Raw genomic sequence first — 21,193 nt, forward strand, 5'->3', positions numbered from 1 at the left:
AAGATGGATCTCAAAATCATGCAGTCATTGCTGGAAAGGGTTCAAATACACAAAAATACTGAAAACCCAAAAAATTTGTGGGACCTGAAGGATTTTTCTAAAGAACAGCGGGCAGTTTAACTGTTCACGAAAAACAAACAAAAACAAAAAAAAAACAGAACAAAAGCTGTGAATCATCAGGTAACAACATAGTATAAAGAATCAAGAGTATGTAAACTTTTACACAGGGTCATTTTTATAAATTCAACTAATACTTTCTATTGTAGACTCTATGTAAATATCTTTTATGCGAAATATCTTATTCAGGTCAGTACTAAATACAAAATAACATGCATTTTGTATGATCCCTCTTATTTTGATAAAATAATTAACTTTTTGCAGACTCATGTATGTAAACTTCTGACCTTAACACCCCGGGTTCACTTTAAGCTCATCACAACTTAGTAAGTTGTAAAGTATATGATGTTTTATTCTCTTAAAACAAGTACCAGTTCATAAAAGTCATTTGTTCTGAAATTAGACTACGCTAGTCAAGCGGTATGGTTATGAGTCATTTCACAAATAATTCAAAAAGTCATAAATTCAGAATCATTTTACACAAAACTTGCTAAATAAAAAATCTGAACCAACACAATATAGCACACTACAAATACCAACTACTACTAAGTGGGCAGCACACAGAGCACACAGTATTCAGTAAGCAGTAAACCACTGAAATTATATACCCTAACAAATAAAGCCCTTCAGCCGTGTTTCTGGGCTGGCCGAGAGGAGAATTGATCTGTTGTGCCATGTGTGCGGTGGTAGAGGCCTGCCATGATGGCGAGGGTTCAAACACTATCGATTCCTCGAGGGCCACGGGAATTGGCAGGCCGAGCAAGAGCTGGATAAGTACTTCATGCCCCAGCAGCTAAGCTAACGCTAGAGCCTACCACGAAATACACCACTTGATTGTTTTGTTAAGCTTATACCTGTGCTGAACCTTTATAGCATTCGACATTAATTACAGAGCACTGGACAAAGACGAACATTTAGAAGAAAAAAAGTTTAGCCGTCACTTTTTTAAACTGATCTGAAGAGCATGCTGCATGTTAAGAAGATACACTATTGAGCAAATCTCTAATCTTCTGTAATCTTTTAACATGATAAATTTAGTGAATTAATTAAGGTAATGACTGAAATCGATAGCGGTTCATAATTACTTTCTAGGGAAAAGGCCTCAAGTGTATATGGACAACTAATTAATTGAATTCCGCAGTGGTTTGGGTGTTAAATTGCCTTTATTCTTGACTTTCTTTGAAGGGAGAAGAACTGAAATGTCAAGACTGAAGAGCTCTTGATGGATCCTATAGAAAACAGACCTTATTAATCCCTTAGGTGTCTTGACAAACCATATCTGTAGAGGTTCCTGGCCTTTCTTCTTTGAGCAGACGTTTTTATGTCCGACTGAAGTTTGTATTTATTCCTCTTTCATTGGTTAATCAAAAGGTCATTACCGGGTCATCTAACCCTTTCAGTTGTCCGTTCTTTATAGCTGTAATCTACCCCACACCTGCTGATGTACGAGAAGCGGCCGTTTCTGTTTGTGGCACGGCGTTACTCATTTTTATAAACCTCTGAGAGGATGAGGTTTTGATCACAGCAGAATGAGGATCGGCATATTGGCGGAACCATCAGTCACAGTTCATACATGTTTAAAACACGCAAACGGGACATGATGGATGTTCCCCACCAGCAAACTCGCCGGTGAACTTCCACAGCAGCCGGCAGGAAAGATCCATTATCTTTTCTCGTTGAAGGTCGGCCAAACGGATGCGGCCCACATTTCGAGAAAACACCCCACATGGATGAGGCGGAGCAGAAAACATTTCCACTCACCTAAGAGGTCTCTCCAGGAGTGCAAGATTTCTCATTTCTGCGGCTGACAGCCTCTCTGCGGTCGCAGGCACCCCTCTTGCTCCGGGACTCTTGGCGTTAGGTGCTCCATTCCAACTCTGAAGATGTCTGCAGGTCTTTTATCAAGTGCAAAACCTGCCAAACACACAAGCGAAGAAGATCGGGGCTGCCGCAAGTTCAGCGTGCTTCGAAAGAATGATTGTGCCCTTGTCCAAAGTAACCTCAATTTCAGACTTGGACAGCCTGTGTAATGAAGCCCAGAAAGAGAGCGGTCAAGATAGAAAGCCAAGAGCGCTGGAGAACACAATAAGATGAGTCGAAAGTGAAGAGATAGAAAAGAGGAAGTGATCAAGCCTTCAAGTGAAGTACATCAGGTATTTTCTTTGACCCCACTTGTACGGATACAACCGACACCTGGTTTAATGAAAGTGAACGTGTCGCAGATACTCCAATAGCTACCTACCGGCAGTATCGGCGGCGATGTTGCATCCGAATCTGCTGCGGCACAAGCCGCAGCGTGCGTGAACCGCTAATAAATATTTATCTCCTAATAGCATCACTGCATTTTCAAAGCGAATGATGGATTCCCCTGTCTTTGCCCACCTTGAAAAGCCCGCCTCATGAATATTTAACAAGCTCCTCCAAACAATTTTCACATTTTGTCATTGTCAATGATGCATGCCATCAAACATTCCACAAGCCTTTTTTAAACTCAAACACTCATGTGTTAGATTACCCAAACTTAGCATTTCTGATGAACTGCATTTATTTTTTCCATAGAAACGTGCACTAAATTTAGCATTTGTACTACCGTACACACATTTCAAAAACGCTCCGCCGGCAAGTCACGTAATATCACACTTTGCACAACACGCATCCATTTGCGCAGCGGTTTTTTGCCTCGGGACCAGGAGAGAGATGCTTTTTTGTATAAAAGCCACATTGATGAAGCCAAGCCTCCCTCACCCAGAGCAGCTGTCCCCCAAATTACCTCTCCGGTGCGTTAGCAAGAGGTCTTTGGCAGATTTCATCATTGGCACTGACAGAAACACCATGGTAACCCAGCCAGAGGGGAAACCATGCAGAAAAATATGGAAATTGCCACTTAAAGCCGTCCATCGGCCCCCTTGTCAGCATTCGGGCCTCTGCACTCTGGTATTGTCTAGAGCTTGTATCTGTTTGTCCATCGTCCAGAAACAGCACTCAACTCCACTCCAGACGCTTTTTGTGACATCGCAGTCAGGCACGAAGAGTGTGAAATAGCGCTGAAGAGTGTTTTGACAACCTTATTGCTGCGGTCATCTACGGAGAGAGATGGGGGTCCAAATGTGGGGCCGGCTAACGACTTATCTTAGCAGAGCAGACGCCCTGTTTTTCAGAAGCGGTGAAGTATTTTATGACATCTGGGTGAATCCCAAACCTGTGGAGGTGAAATTTATTGCCGGTAGGTACTGGTAACAATTACATTTATTAGGGCTGGGTTTTGACACAAATTTCATGACTGATTCGATTCAAGTTCGATTCAATATCAATTATTGTGGATATACAGTTGAAGTCAAAAGTTTACATACACCAAACAGAATCTGCAAAATGTTAATTATTTTACCAAAATAAGAGGGATCATACAAAATACGTGTTTTTTTTTTTTTAAATACACCTAGTCCACAAGAGAAAATAATAGCTAAATGTATAAAAATGACCCCGTTCAAAAATTTACAAACACTTGATCTTAATACTGTAAAATTGTTACCTAAACGATCTACAGCTTTTTGTTTAGTGATAGTTGTTCATGAGTCCCTTGTTTGTCCAGAACAGTTAAACTGCCCACTGTTCTTCAGAAAAATCCTTCAGGTCCCACGGATTATTTGGTTTTCTGAACCATTTCCAACAATGACTGTATGATTTTGAGATCCGTCTTTTCAAACTAAGGAAAACTAAAGGAACTCATATGCAACTATTTCAGAAGGTTGAAACGCTCACTGGTGCTTCAGAACGAAACACGATGCATTAAGAACAGAATAAAGATCATATTTTTTTCCATTTAGTACTGTCCTTCAGAAGCTACAGAAGATACATGTTTTAAAAACTTAAATTTACCCTGATCATCAAATTCCAAAAGTTTTCACCCCCCGGCTCTTAATGCATCATGTTTCCTTCTGAAGCATCAGTGAGTGTTTGAACCTTCTGTAATAGTCGCATCTGAGTCCCTCAGTTGTTTTCAGTGTGAAAAGATGGATCTCAAAATCATACAGTCATAGTTGGAAAGGGTTCAAATACACAAAAATGCTGAAAAACCAAAGAATTTGTGGGACCTGAAGGATTTTTCTTTAGAACAGCAGGCAGTTTAACTGTTCAGGACAAGCAAAGGACTCATAAACAACAATCACTAAACAAAAAGCTGTGGATCGTTCAGGTAACAACACAGTATTAAGAATCAAGTGTAAATAAGTGTAAATTAAAAACAGCATGCATTTCATATAATCCCGTTTATTTTGACAAAATAATTAACATTTTGCAGATTCTGCAAGGTGTATGTAAGCTATTTTGACTTCAGCTGTATCAGGTACAGAACATGGCAACTTTTCTCAATTAATGCAGTAAAATATACAAAAGAGTCAGTTGGCACTACAATACTATAATATTTAAGGTTAAAATGAGCTGATTAGCATTTAATTACATGATTATTTTTCTAGAATTAACCGTTAAGGATTTATTACAACTTAAATATTGCATAAAAGTAAAAAAAAAAATATAATAAATGTGTTATATCTCTGGTGGAAAAAAACAGCATATGCTGGTAGCTATGTTTTGATGCTGGGATGCTGGTTAGGTATGTTTTGATGCTGGTTTCAGCTGGTCCTTTGCTGGTTTATTCTGGTCCTTGACCAGCAACATGACCAGCATAAACCAGCATCAAAACATACCTAACCAGCATCCCAGCATCAAAACATACAGTAGCTACCAGCATATGCTCAAAATGCTCCTTTCTAGTTAATTTTTCTAGCTGCCTAACGAGTTTATGCTCACCGAATATTTTTCTGAGGTAAATGTGATGACATGTTGTTTACAAGCTGTTATACTGACGTCTTTCTGCGGCTGAAACACTGTTTGGGCGATTACATGAAACAAGATATGGATCTCGGTAAGCAGTACTCTTTCTTTTAACACGTTTATTCATGTGTATTTTGTGCTGAAACTGGTATAAAAACGGAGATGAACAGTTGACGCACGCTGCCACTCCTCTCAAAGGATCTGTCACTTCATATTAAACCGCACCAAAACGGCATTTGCTATTTCGATATTGTAATAAAACGGACCCAGTCTAAATCAGATACTTTGTTTCATATCAAAAGTAACAAATCACTAAGCTTATTGTGATTTATTGGATTGGAGGTGCGCTGAAATATTTCATTAACTGTAAACAGGCTAGACTAATCTATTCCTGAGATTTAAGAATCGATATTGTTTTGTAAAAATAACAACTGATTAAAATTGATCCAGCCCAAAAATTATGCATTCAGTCTGTGATTTTAATTCAATTTTGGATTATAAGGTTAACTCACTCAATTCATGGTTCTTTGTGTAGTGCTTTTTACATTACATATTGTTTTCAGAAAATGCATGTTTCAAATATTAATCAACTGCAAATCTTTTTAGTGTACATAAAGGTACAAGTTAGCTGAGAATTAATAAATACAGAACGCTCGCCTAATATTCCTTTTCCTTCAGACGTAAATGGCTGGTCACATATAAAGAGAGCGAAGACAAAAACAGTCCTCACAATTCTCCTCAAGGCTGAGCTGCAATGTATCACAGCAACAAAAACTGTTTATCGATAAATCACATCAAAACCCTCACTGGTGATGAGAATATATGCAGTTTAAGGCTCAATGTGCAGTAACACTTCCTAATGTTAATTAAAAAAAGTCCTTGTCAATGACTTCCTCATTTGGTCAAGCAAAAACTGAAAACTATTTAATATGAGTTTTTTTACCACCTAATAGTGAAGGGCAGACGGATATCTGTATAGGAACAACTTCAGCTATGTAAATGCATTTGTCAGGGGTCATATTTATGAGTATTATCCACAGTTCCATCCTAATTACTGGCATCATCACAGGCCATTGCTAGCAGTGTGGTGCCCTCAAACACAATCCGTCTGTCCTGTGACACTAGAGATAATTTTGATATAGCACGTAATGAGCAAAACGAAAAAAAAAAGGAGCAAGAGAGCAAGGCCAGCTCGAACAGCGCAAACAGATAAACAGACACCGTAATGGCAGGAAGCCGGCTCCGAAAAAGGTCCCCTATGTTTGTATGTAATGCAATCTAATAATTAGGATCAAATTCCATTAACGGAGGCCTGTCTTCAGCAAAAATTCTGCTTCATTAGAAGGAACGAGCAGCCCGCACCCCTCCCAAACTCGAATGCGCACTCACGCGCATTTTTCCTGCATGCCCGCCGCATCATACGCAATGCACTGAAACTGTCAGGTATAAATTTTGCCTCTGCATCTCCCAGCAGCCTAATTACCATGCTAATGAACAGCTAAAAGCTGCAAATTAGGATGGGAGTAGCATTGGGGCTGTACCACTCTTTGCCTTCCTATACCACCCAGTTGAAATAAGCAACGCAGCTGAAAAGCACCAGGTCACTCTAAGGTTTTACGAACCGAAGGTTCTAAGGGGCCCACCGGTGATCAGGTTTCAGCAAAAACAAGCTACCGTTGAAATACCTAACCTTAATTTGAATAGTCCAGTCCAGATTTATGTGCTGAGACAAAGATTAATTACATCAAGATCAAGGATCAAGCCAAGAATGTGTTTATTGAAACCAAGAGCATGTGGAGTCAAGATTGAAAGCATGTAAACAGAAATGTAAACAGGTTCTTATTTATCTCCACAGTTTATTTACTGTTGATCTAACATCTCTCCACGGAGTTTGTGTCGAAAAGTAATTAGCATTTCACGGTTTCTCACAGTCAGAGAACCAGCAAACATCAACAGAGAGGGAGGCTTATGTGCACTCTGCCAGAGACTTTCACTTTTATGTTACCAATATATCAAAACCGCTTAGAAAAAAAGAACATCATGACAGCACGTCTATTGCTAAAGATGAACTAATATGAATCTTACTTTGCAGCACACGAGTAGAGGTTAACTACCAAAGAGTGTCTAATTTAACATTTATTTTTGCACATAATAATCAACAATTCAGCACCCGCTTGTAATTTTGGTCACCTGTGAAACTTGCCATTTACTCATTCACAGTCTAGTATGTTTTGTTCACATAAAAGTCACCACAATTTAAAGGATTAGTTTACTTTCAGAATAAAAACTTCCTGATAATTTACTCACTCCCATGCAGAGGTCGCGTTACCTGAAAATTCTCCGTCATTGACTGAATTTTTTTGTTTGTTTGTTTTTATCAGTGACGGAAAAATCTGAAGGCCGTCCGTCATTTTGACAGATTACACTGAGGTTGATCTATTGTAAATTGTAGCCGTAATTCCCACCCCTGTCCAGTTGGTGGCGAGTGCGCTCCAGTCTGGCAGCAGAGCACAGGATCCAGAACAAAAACGAAACTATCACAAATGTTTTCCTATGATTACACACAGGCGAGTAAACAGAAGTTACAACAATCTATCACGCCACATTAAAGAGTGCCAAAACAGTATTTATTGCTTGAATTTCATAAGGAAATTGACAGAATTTAAAATCTGAGACTTTGTTTCATATCAAAATTAACACAAAGCCTAGCCTATTGCTATTTATTGGAAGGAAGACGCACTATGTACTGTCCATTCATCAACTGAAAACAGCATAGACCAAGACATCAATTGTGATTTAAGAATCAATATTGGTTCATTAAAATGAGAATCGAGAAATCGATTTTTTTTTTTTTTTTTTTTTTTTTTGTTGTTTTTAAACACTAGCCCTTTCATGATTAAAAAACTAAAATGTGAACAGTTTCAATGCAGGGCTCATCGGGGTGCTGCCCACAAGGCCATCGGCAGGAACAAGGGTCTTATTTAACAAAACGAGCAGTCACTATCTAAAAATTCACGTTGGAAAAGTCACGCGTGGTTAGTTCTTTGTCTATGTACTTTGGTTTTTGGCATGTGCGCTAAATGCGATTGAAGTAAACAGGCTCGTCACTCCAGAGAGAAGAGAGGGGCGGGGTGAGCAGAGCTAATTTGCATTTAAAGGAGCAATCCATCAGAATGGGTTGATTTCTGCAGAGCTCTTTTTGGCAAGGTAAAAATGGTGTTGTTTTATACTACCATTGAGAATTTTTAACCAAAGTATATTATAGACTTTTCATTAAGACCCTAAAGAACCATATCAACTTGTGGAAAATGGGCATCCTATGACCCCTTTAATGAAACTGTTCATTTAATTTAATTATTGTTCTCTATCATTTTAGGAATGTTTTCCTGCATAATCTTCTCTGACAGATAGAAGAAAACTTCACTTTCTGACCTCAGTTATTACTTTGGAAATAGTCCCCGAATTGGATACAGAAATAAGGCATGAATGTGGACTAAATTAGTAGAGACTACAAAATGTTTAACAGGTTAAATGGGTTAAAGGAGAAGTCCACTTTCAGAACAACAATTTACAGATAATGTACTCACCACCTTGTCATCCAAGATGTTCATGTCTTTCTTTCTTCACTCGTAAAGAATTTGTTTTTTGAGGAAAACATTTCAGGATTTTTCTCCATATAATGGACTTCTATGGTGCCCCGAGTTTGAACTTCCAAAATGCAGTTTAAATGCGACTTCAAACGATCCCAAATGCAGTTGTAAACGATCCCAGCCGAGGGTCTTATCTAGCGAAATGATCGGTTATTTTCATAAAAATAATACAATTTATATACTTTTTAATGTCAAACGTTCGTCTTGTCTTACTCTCCCTGAATTCTGCCTCAAGACAGTTAGGGTATTTCGAAAAACTCTGAATCGTCCTATATCGCTGTTTTACCTTTTTATAATAGACATTTGTAATGTTCCAAAAAAAGATCTTTGTCACTTTCGATCAATTTGATGCATCTTTGGGAAAATAAATACTTGCTCAACCCAACCTTTTGAACAGTAGTGTACATAACATGATACTTCAAAGAACAAAATTACCAAGGAACTTAGTTTGTCGTGACACACAAGTGTTTTTTGTAGCGCTTTGATAAAATGCCTTCACCTGCGGTTTAGAGACATTCCCAAGTTGTATGTGCGCAGGTGTTGATCTTAAAAAAAGACCTTCTTCATTGCTGGCAAATCACAGGAATCTTTTTCAGATTTTCTTTCAAGCGATCCAAGGTAAATATGCACTTCATCCACTGCTCCTTTTGTTCCCCATCCACTAAAAAAATAAGAAATGGACACCAAAGTTTACAGGATAAAATTTTTTTGCTTGGGTGAAGCAAACTTCAGTACGCTAAACATTGCAGAATAATTACAGAACAGATGTAATCTCTCACACACACACGTACATACTGTACAGCTAAGCAGCAGGAATTCCGCTTTCCTCGGATAAATGTCAAAACAGACATAAAATGTGAGCGGATGTAAATTTGCATCAGTCTCATTGGTTGGGCTCATCCGTACACGATTTACAGGGTGATTCAAGCAGTGCAATGCTCACAGTGAATTACGGTGACAGAGATTCAAAGAAAACAACTGTAATCCATGTACAGCGTCGCACTGTATTTGCGGCGGAGAATGTGAAGCAAAACCAATGTTCCTTTGAAACAATTTTGTTCGCAATTGAAGGGGTTGCATTCTCTATAATAAGAACAACCCACCCTGTCGTCTGCACCAACAGAATGTTTTGTATCTTGTTTACAGCGAGGAGAAAAAAAAAATCAGCAGCGGAGACATGGCCTCACTGTCACTCAAGTGCCAAGTCCCCCAGCAGACTCAATTACAAGTGTATTTGCATATGTTCACGTTTCACAGAAGTGGGATGAGAGAGGGTTACAATCGTCTCTCTTGAGGAAACCCTGTGTGGGAAAATGGAAATTGACTGTCAATGTAAAAGCACCTAAGAGCAAACAAAAACAGCATACAAGTTTTCCATCCATGATGCACATGAACCATGTTACCTTAGCAGCAATTATCTCAGGCGCCCTAGAGTAAATTTACTATACACTTTCAACAAAACACACCGTGCCACATCTCAAAAGTTGCTTATTAATAGCACTATATTAAAACACATCAGGGAACATGCACTGAGAAAACTGTGTGCCTTGTGCTGTTTGCGGATCAATAACATTTCTTTACGCCCATATCTCATTGTCATAGCAGCTCAGCCAACTGTGTAAGTCACCAAACTGTGTGATTTCAACTCAGAATTGGATTGAATCGGATTTACACTGCCTAAATCCACAGGGGAGAGTATTTAAGTTTAGGCAGAACTCAGGAACTCAAATAAATGAGGTTCAGAAAGCCTTGATTCCATTTAAACTAAGAGGCCTATTGATGCTAATTACTCTCCTTTGCTGGTCGCCACTGGTAAAGCCTGATTTAACATTCCCCCATTAACAGTAAAATAAGCACTTCTGGTCCTATTTTGTCTGATTCAGCCATTCCAGTCACAGTCGTTTGAGTTCGAGCACATGCCCTCTCGTGCTAGCAGACAAAAGTCTTATCATTCAGTGTATGAGATGAATAAGAGTTTGTGTTAAAACAGATTTTGATTGGTGTCAGTCCACACCAAACTGTACATTTTGCCCTTTGATGCTGTTGGCAAAATAGTCGGCACACTCTTCAAACAAGTCTCTAATATAATTGTCCACTTTGTGGCTTAGCTCTGAAACTTGCAGTGTAAGGGAAATTGTTCAGTTTATTGCCGGTCAGGGGTCAGCGTCAGTCATATTTTGTTTGGCAGTTTGTGCTAACAGCTTTATTGTGAAATGGCCAGGGGGCAAGCGAGAGTTCAGGGCCCTTGTCCCAAAATTGTTTACTCGTACCAAAAAAAATGATAGACTTCATGGGAAAACCTCTGGATTACAGAGCACTCAAGCTAGTGATGTTCTTACAATTTACTTAAAGTTGAATACCTGAGATTTTAGAAAAGCCATTTGCCTCAGTTTATCAGCTGCTTGTGAAAAAAAGCACAGGGGCTTTTTCTCCACGTAGTTCAAAGAAATTTGTTCTAGGAACTAGCCAGCATGGTGGTTCCTAGAAAATCAACTTTCCTCTAGGGCCATTTTCCTGGTTGCATTCGCACCGGCAGCAGAAACTCTGAAGCGGCCGACAACTATGTCTTTATGCACGGCATTTACAAACGTCTGGTGAATGCAAGATGGCATGATCGGAGCTGTTTTTGTTGTTTGTTGTGGGTTTCATGATAATGGAGATGGAATGTAAGACTCTGAATGACTCTGAGATTAAATTTTCAAAAACAACTTGTTACACAGCATCAAGGCTCAGAAATGATGGGCTTTCATACCACAGGAACCTTTTCATAGTTCTTTGTGGTGAAAGAAGGTTCTTCAGATTATAAAAAGGTAAGAAAGAGATGGTTCTTTAAAGAACCTTTGACTGAACGGTTCTTTGTGGAACGAAAAATAGTCCTTCTACACTCTTAAAAATAAAGGTGCTTCACAATGCCATAGAAGAACCTTTTTGTCTAAATGGGTCCATAAAGAACCTTTCTGTTTCACAAAAAGTTCTTTTTGGCTAAAGAAGGTTCTTCAGATTATAAAACGGTAAGAAAGAGAAGGTTCTTTAAAGAATCTTTGACTGAATGGTTCTTTGTGAAACCAAAAATGGTTCTTCCATGGCATCACTGTGAAGAAACTTTTAAAGCACCTTTATTTTTAGGGTGTTCCCGCTATTTGCACTGCAGGAACTAGGAACGTAATTAGTTCCACCCTCTAAAAAATGCTGGGTTCAGCCTGTTGGGGCATTTTATTGGGTTGTTTTTTACCCAGGTGCTGGGTCGTTTTCTGCACTCTAAAAAATGCGGGGTTATTTTTTTCTACCCAACTGCTGAGTTGAGCCTGTCTCTGATGAAACAACCCAGCTGTTGGGTTACAGTCAAGTCGTGGGCTTTTTGCATCATCTACCGGAGAGAGCAGTTCTCAGCACCGCTGATTTGATGCACTTTATACACTGTATTTAATTTGTAAAGTCTTTACTGTGCTGTAAATTAAATTATTTTATGCAACGCAACATACAAGGTTGTTACTCAGCTGCGTCAGCAGCAGTCGTTTTGCATGATGGAAACACCTTTTGCATTGCATAACATAAGCTGATCTTATTTGTAATAATACTGAATTTAATTTAATTTTATGTTAAAATATGTTCTCTAATAGGGCTGCACGATAAATCGAAATTAAATCACAATCACGATTAATCAAAAGCTGTGATTGTCATGCATATCTTTCAGTAAAGCACAGTTCTGTGATCAACAGTAAATCTCCATCCAAAGGCCACTGGGCGCTCTTGTGTGGAAACTCCAAATACGCCCGAAGAAGACACGATCACTGCAGCTGAAAAAACAGAAGATTTAACTGCTTTCACTGATTCAGCGTGACTAATAAACACACGACTACGACAATGTATGGTTTATCGGAGTTCTTCTTATTATAACTTTCCTTATAATACAGTATATAATAATGCAATGCCTTTATCACAGCCACATCCTCTCACAGAAGGATTTATTTCAAAAACTCAACTGATGTTATGAAGTGAGTTTGGAGTAAAAAACATGTTATTAAATGTGGTATTTTCACATGTTTTCAGATTTCTACACAGAGCCGTAGTTCACTGAGAAGCTACGCAAACAGCTGTCATTATCGCAAATGATTTCTTTCAATTTTATAATCGCTTGATTCATCATCTGCGATAATGAATGCGATATAGCGTAGCTTTTCAATGAACTACGGCTCTGTGTACTAAATGCTGCTCCATATGAACGCACCTGCTGGAGATTTACTACTGATTACGCAACCGGCTTCATTAAAAAAAATGCGCATGACAATCGCCTTTGATTAATCGTGCAGCAGGTTTTGTTTATGGACAGGTTATGGAGTCAGTCACGGCATCTTTTAGCTACGAGTGAAATGCAAGGCGGCAGTCTGAGGTTCGTACTTCCCCCGGCAAACAGCAGCACATCACCGCCTCAGAGTTTGCCGACACACCGGCACAAGAATTAGCACTATTTCGGTAAAAGGGATTACAGAAAATGGTTGAATACACTTACATTAAAATGCTACTTTTAAATGTTACATTTTTTTTTCTAAAATGCTTGTTAAATTACTTTAAATGTATGCAATATTGTAAACTATGCTGCATTCACCCAAATAAATTCAATTTGTGGATTTTTAATTTCCAGCCTCATTTTATAATAATTTTAATAAACAACAGCTGACTTAAAACAACTCAGCATGTTGGGTAAAACCATTTAACTCAACCAGCTTTGTCAAAATAACCCAGCATGTGTTCTGTCCAATATTTGCCCAGCACTGGGTTGCCAAATAACCAAAGTTGGGTTGTTTTTAACCCAGCATTTTTTAGAGTGTAGAAACTCTGCTTGTGGGAACTTATGTAGCTCCTACTTCAGAGCATGGTCTATAACGGATCTATAGGAACTTACAGTGACACAGTTGTACACTGATTGACCAAACACTTACAAAACACTGGCTAACTGGCATTTGTAAAAAGCAGTGCAAAAATATGTACTCCACGAACATGAAAAACAGCCATAATAACGGCATTTATTTCTGTTCTGTTGTCTGCAGTGTTGTGTTCTTTTCTCAGCTTCGATGATATGTAACTATGCAAGTTGTCTTAGAACAGGGGTGCTCAACCCTGTTCTTTGAGATCTACCTTCCTGCAGAGTTCAGCTCCAACCCTGATCAAACACACCTGAACCAACTAATTAGGATCTGAAGGAGCACTTGATAATTACAGACAGGTGTGTTTCATCAGGGTTGGAACTAAACTCTGCAGGAAGGTAGATCTCCAGGAAGAGGGTTGGGCACCTCTGTCGTAGGAGATTTAGTCAGATTTTTGTGCTTTAGTTGTGCAAACTGTGCGTTTACATCATATCTCCATAATCACTAAACCCACAACACACAACAAAAGCAGCTTCGATCATGGCGTCCTCTATTCACCAGTAGTTGGCGTATGTAAACGCTGCAAATATAGACATCGTTGTCGGTCGCTTCAGAGTTCTTGCTCCCAATGTGAATGCAACTAGGAAAACAACATGAGGAGGAAATGGGTTTTCTAGGAACCACCATGCATGTTCTTAGAACTAGGTGGTGCGGAAGCACCTAAGAACACAATGCTCTAGAAAACAGGTAAATGCCGGTATTGCCATTTTCTACGTTTGTGAAGTAAATATTTTGACATGGCTTTTTAAAAATGCCAGGTAGCTATGTTTTGTATGTGTTTGGCCAATCAGCGTAAACTTATGTCACTGGAATTTCCAACAGAACTGTTTTAGCCCTTATTCTGGAGGACTCCCAAACAGAGTTTCTAAAACTAAATACATTCCTAGTTCATGTGGCGCGAACACGCCAAAAAGCGAGTACTTCCGCCAATAGTTCTAGAAACTATGAAAAGGTTCCTCTGGTGCAAAAGCCCTTCATGATTTCATAAGGACTGTACATCTAAAATTGAATCCACAGGTCTACAGAGAGTGCTTCCTAAATCTGGAGAACAACATCACCGACCTCGATAAATCCATCAGTCTATGGTTTCTTTAAGTCAAGTCAAGTCAAGTCACCTTTATTTATATACCGCCTTTAACAATACAGAATTGTGACAAGGCGGCTGTACAGTATTAAATAGGAAACAGTACATCAACAATGCCAAAGGCAACATTAAACACTCACATTATAGGTAAAGGTAGTTAATCAAAAACAATAAAGTAAAATGCAATATTGTGTTAAGAGAAAGTGTCCCCAACTAAGCAAGCCAGAGGCGACAGCGGCAAGGAACCAAAACTCCATCGGTGACAAATGGAGAAAAAAACCTTGGGAGAAACCAGGCTCAGTCGGGGGGGCCAGTTCTCCTCTGGCCAAAGTTCCCGTGGTCTTGTGCCGACAGCTGTCTAGGTGATGTGGTCTTTAATGTGGATCCGTCTCTGGGGCTCATCTAGTTGATGTGGACTCCGCTGACATTCAGGGCTGTAGAGGTCGTCTCTAGGTGCTGATCCACCGTCTGGGCTGGGTTCGGACTGGATCCGGGGGACTGCAGTGACCATCTGATCTGGATACGGACTGGATCTGGTGGTTAATGTGACCTCGGAATAAGAGAGAAACAGACTAATATTAGCGTAGATGCCATTCTTCTGACGATGCACCGAGTACATCGGGTGTTATGGGAAGTGTTCCCGGTTCCGGTTGACCTAATTAGTGCAGCCTAACAATCCTTTAACGGATTTGAATTATAAGAATGTGGATTTGTTATGTGTAAGCAAGGTTAAAGAGATGGGTCTTTAATCTAGATTTAAACTGACAGAGTGTGTCTGCGTCCCGAACATTGTAGGGTAGATTGTTCCAGAGTTTGGGTGCTAAATAAGAAAAAGATCTGCCGCCCGCGGTTGATTTTGATATTCTCGGTATTATCAAATTGCCAGAGTTTTGAGAACGCAGCGGACGTGAGGGACTATAATGCGATAAGAGCTCACTCAGGTACTGGGGAGCTAAACCATTCAGGGCTTTATAAGTAATTAGCAAGATTTTAAAATCTATACAATGTTTAATAGGGAGCCAGTGCAGTGTAGACAGAACCGGGCTAATATGATCATACTTTTTGGTTCTAGTAAGAACTCTAGCTGCTGCATTTTGGACCAGCTGGAGTTTGTTTATTAAGCGAGCAGAACAACCACCCAATAAAGCATTACAATAATCTAACCGTGAGGTCATAAACGCATGAATTAATGTTTCAGCATTTGACATTGATAGCATAGGTCGTAGTTTAGATATATTTTTGAGATGGAAAAATGCAGTTTTGCAAACACTAGAGATGTGGTTTTCAAAGGAAAGATTACCATCAAATAGCACACCTAGGTTCCTAACTGATGACGAAGAATTGACAGAACAGCCATCAAGTATTAGACAGTGTTTTAGGTTATTACACGCTGAGGTTTTAGGCCCAATAACTAACACCTCTGTTTTTTCAGAATTTAGCAGTAAGAAATTACTTGTCATCCAATTTTTTAACTCAACTACACAATCCATTAGTTTTTCAAATTGGTACGTTTCGCCAGGCCGCGAAGAAATATAGAGCTGGGTATCATCAGCATAGCAGTGAAAGCTAACACCATATTTCCTGATGATATCACCCAAGGGTAACATGTAAAGCGTAAAGAGTAACGGCCCTAGTACTGAGCCTTGTGGTACTCCATACTGCACTTGAGATCGATATGATACCTCATCATTTACTGCCACGAATTGATGGCGGTCAGATAGATACGATTTGAACCATGCCAATGCACTACCACTAATGCCAACATAATTCTCAAGTCTACTCAAGAGAATGTTGTGGTCAACAGTATCAAACGCAGCACTAAGATCCAGTAGCACTAACAGAGAGATACAACCACGATCGGATGATAAGAGTAGATCATTTGTAACTCTAATAAGAGCAGTCTCAGTACTATGGTACGGTCTAAAACCTGACTGAAAATCCTCACAGATATCATATTTCTGTAGGAAGGAAAATAACTAAGTTTAAAATACGTTGAATTACGTTCAACTACACCAACCCTTTCATACAGCTCAGCAAAGCTAGCAACAAGAATGCAAAGACAGCTGGACTCATGATCTGGCAGATTGTGGGCCGGCCTTAGCCACGTGTTCTCAAATTTACTTCATCATCATTCATTTTCAGAGAATTTCTGTATATTTCATCAGCTAATGGCTTGTTAGTCTCAGCAAAATTACAATTGAGGATGGGGGCATTTCAGGACTGCGTTCATGGCTGGTCGGGGTTAATCAAAGGTCAGCATGAAGATCCTCTGGACATTTGACACGGTAGCTAAGCATTAGCTGGGCATAAGGCACATGCTTTTCAAGACAGATGTGCACAATTCCCTGCAAACGGCACTGGGCGAGGAGTTTAACTAGCTTAGCCCCAACTACCTCCGCTGGAGCAGGCTATAACGGCTAGCTAAGGTGGTATAGCAGCTCCTCGAGGGAGCCTTTAATCCATCCACCCTCTTAGCAGCGCTCGATAACTGGCAGGCCCGTCCGTTCGTTGATTACCAGCGGAGTGTAACACAGAGGGACAGAGTCCAAGCTTTTTTTTCAAAATTTTGAAACAGGGCCGAAGCTACTCTCAGCTATTAAAGTCTCAATGCATAAGTGGAAGTTAAGCTCACGCTGAAAGCCAAGGCAAATGGAGTGGATACTAAGCCTTCCGAAAAACAGAATTTGAGTCGGTTGCTAGGAGTGATTAATGGACGTGCCGTCTCGGAGAGGACAACGGATGACTGCGCTGTCTAGTAATGGGTGATTACTTGCTATGGAGGTGAGTCTTCTTTATTTTTCCTCATGTATCATCTTACACCTCTCTAATGAAGACTTGTCAGAGCTGTTCGCGAGTGCGAAGACAAAAAAAATGAAGGTGATCACGAAGAATGTAGCCCAGCCATGATTCTGCGCCAGAGGTCAAAGGTTAAAGCGGCTAAGTGGCAGAAGTCAGACAGTGGGGCAGCTTTGTTGTTCAGGTCCAATGCCATAAATTATGGGCAGTCACCATTGATTAAGTTTCTCCTTAAAATACCAAATGGATCTGAAAGGCACATGAACTCATTTAGAGTTTTAGATGAATTCCAGCAAACAAGTCCAGATAGAAGGGCTTGGATGTCAAACTTGGTTAAAGTCTTCCAGGTAAAATTGCAATTATGAATGTAAAAGAATACAATACTGATTAGTATGCATCAACATGACTACACCTGAAAAGATAATGAGAAAAAAGATCCTAAACATGGCTCCAACAGAATCCAAATCTCACTGAGAAAAAAAAGAGACATGTTTAAAGAATGCAGCCAAATCTAATAAACGCTGTCAAGAAATATGGGAAGATGAACTCTGTATCAATGTCTCAACATGTTCAGAGTCTGGTATTGTCTTTCGCACAAGCTCCACTCTCAAGAAGCGCCTGCACATTATCCCTCTGTGTTAGAAAGCATGTGTTAAACAGGAATCCAAAAGAAGCTAGCATGCAGACGTTCTTTTCATCCTGAGTCATTCACAGTGCTGTGCTGCCCCCTAGCAGGTCTGCCTGGTACTGCAACTCAATAAGCAGAATGGAGAAGATAACACTGAACCATATCCAGTGGTCCTGATTCCCTCCGAAAGCACTGAACAGCCACAATCAATTTGGGAGATACCGACGCACATCACCTAGATTGCAGCAAACCCCCAGCTGGAGGGATGGTAAACATGTACCATTATTTATAGGATTCTCGTGAAACGCATTTGAGTTAGAGCCAGGTAAAGCACAAATGTGAATTGATCTGGGCAATCGCTGTGATGAATGAGGGAAGAAAAAAGCCTGGTTTTTCAATGCTGAAAGCTCCAGTTTCTTTGCTGTAGGTTTTTAGAAGACGGCACTAAGGGAGCCTCATCTGTAGAGTTATAATGCAGTTTAACTTAAGCAATTTACTGTACACAAAATCCAGGGACGGTCCCAATAGAGGAACTAGGGGTTAAGTGCCTTGCTTCAAGGCAAAAATTGTATTAGTGACTAGAGTAGGATTGCGATCTCTGGAACTCCCGAGTTGCTCAGGTCCATCAAACTGGGAGTGAACCTGCAACCTTTCCGATCCATATCTACTTCATCCCGTTTTCCCTACCTTCATAACTCTTCAAGAGACTGTTGCATAGTCAGGCAGCCACCCATGGGCAAAATTTAATTTTATGGGATGCAGGGCTGTTTTCTGCCCTGTCCAAATCCTAATCTTAACTCGTAAATGAGAAACCGCTAGCAGCGACTATAAATCTTACTTGAAGCTGAGTGGTATTGAAGGGGAAAAAATCTCGTTAAAATCTCCGGCTATCAGGAGTGCAGAAAATGAAAATATTCCAAGAGCACTTGGAAGATTTATGAGGAGAGCTTCATCCTTTTGTTTGCACAAGATAATAACTGCATTTGTACATGTCTTGAAGACTTGAAGTCTTTCCACGAGGAGATGACCATGGACCGAGATGAATCGCTGAGCGGTGTCTGATTGAAGATACAAAAGCTTCTCCATCTCTGGTCCTCCTACACACATCGTTTTACTTTGTACGTCTTAATCTAGAAGAACAAAAGTGAAAGAACTTTCATTTCCACTGAGAAAAAGAACTTCCGACAGCAAATAAGATTTTAATCCAGACAAAAAACAATCTGTAAAACATGCCATGGATTGCTAAAACGTCCTTTGTTTTCTCTCACATAGGAAAGCAACAGATGGACTTTCTAGTTCAGTCCATCGACTTCACAGTGAAAAAAAAGAAGCCTGTTGTTTTCCCTCTCCGCTGATGACTCGCTAAGTGAGAGGCTTTCATGCCGTCTGTGTCCCTTCTCCCTGGGTGAATGTCATTGCATTAGAACCCTTCAGAGTAGATCAATCGTACCACATGACATACATCAAGTGGACAATTAACTCTGATCTAACATTGAGTCCCCTGAGGATGCTGGACAAAGAGGCTTACAATTAGGGCTGATCTCCGGAAGAATATGCCTGGTGTGGTAGAAAGTACTGATCTGAGAGCAGCTTATATAGTTGAACCTGAACCTCATGACCAAAAGTAACACAGCTGCTTTGACATCAGTGTCAAAGGGCAGTCTATGACAATTTATGTGGAAAAAAATGTCTCTGAAAGCTGATCGCTGAGTGTTATATAGATGTTTCTTTTAAAACTGATAGTGGTGCAATAATTCAATCCTCTTTGACCGCAGCGTAGCTCTTGATGGAAGGTCCGTCATTCCTGGTTCAGAGCACAAGTCATATTTCTTCATGAACTGAAAGAGCATCAGATTGTGAGCGGTAGCAAGATAGAAATCTGACATGAGAGAAAACAGAAGAGATAGAAAGAACAGACACATCATCTTTGAATCAAAACAAACCCAAAGGAAAGCCAGGCTAAATCCCCTTTCACATGATTAGCATCAGGTTTTCACCATAACCTATAAAAGCGTGGCACATGCCTGTTTAAGAAAAAAAGCAGTTTTAACCAGATTAAGGTAGTTGAAACTGGTTTAAACTGTTTACTTGTCTTCTCAGCCTCACCAAAGGTGGTCTTGGTGTAGCTACACTTAAAAAAAAAATGCTGGGTAACAAACAATAATTTCTGGATTATTTGGCAACCCAGTGCTGGATAAATATTGGACAAAACACATGCTGGGTTATTTTGACCCAGCTTGTTGGGTTCTATATATTAACCCATTTGGTGGTTTGTTTTTTGACATGGTGCTGGGTCAGTTAATCTATCAAAGGTTTTTAATTGAAAAAAGAAAAAAAAAGTACTCTAAAATCTACTTTTATATATATTTGTGTTAGTAGAAGGCTACTGTGATGTACATTTAAACAAAACAAAAGGAAAACTTTAGACTACAGATGGTTTCTGTTTATACAATGATAATTTAAAACAAAATAACCGCTGGCAAATGCAACTAGTTTTAACTGGTTTGGCACAGACTACCTTTCATTGGGTTCACTGACACAACTAAAAATATTAAAAATAGCGCAATAAAATGACCCAACAAGCTGAACCTAGCATTTGCATGAAAAAAAAATTATAACCCAGCATTTTTTTTTTTAGAGCGCAGAAAAACTACCCATAACCTGGGTAAAAATATTAAAAATAGCCCAATAAAATAACCCAACAAGCTAAACACAACCCAACCTAGAGTAAAAAAAAAAAAATACCACAGCATTTTTTAAAGTGCAGAATCTAGCACCTGGGTAAAAATATTAAAAATAACCCAATAAAATGACCCAACAAGCAGAACCCAGCATTTGAGTAAAACAAAAAATAATAATAATAAAAAAATAACCCAGCATTTTTTAGAGTGCAAAAAAACTACCCAGCACCTGGGTAAAAATATTTAAAATAACCCAATAAAATGGCCCAACAGGCTGAACCCAGAATTTGGGTTATACAAAAAAAAACAGCATTTTTTTTAGAATGCAGAAAAACTACCCAGCACCTGGGTAAAAGTATTAAAAATAAACAACCCAATAAAATGACCCAACAAGCTGAACCCAGCATTTGGGTTAAAAAATAAAAATAACCCAGCATTTTTAGAGTGCAGAAAAACTACCCAGCACCTGGGTAAAAGTATTA

This window comes from Labeo rohita, chromosome 25 (assembly GCF_022985175.1).
Source record: "Labeo rohita strain BAU-BD-2019 chromosome 25, IGBB_LRoh.1.0, whole genome shotgun sequence".
Classification (NCBI taxonomy): Eukaryota; Metazoa; Chordata; class Actinopteri; order Cypriniformes; family Cyprinidae; genus Labeo; species Labeo rohita.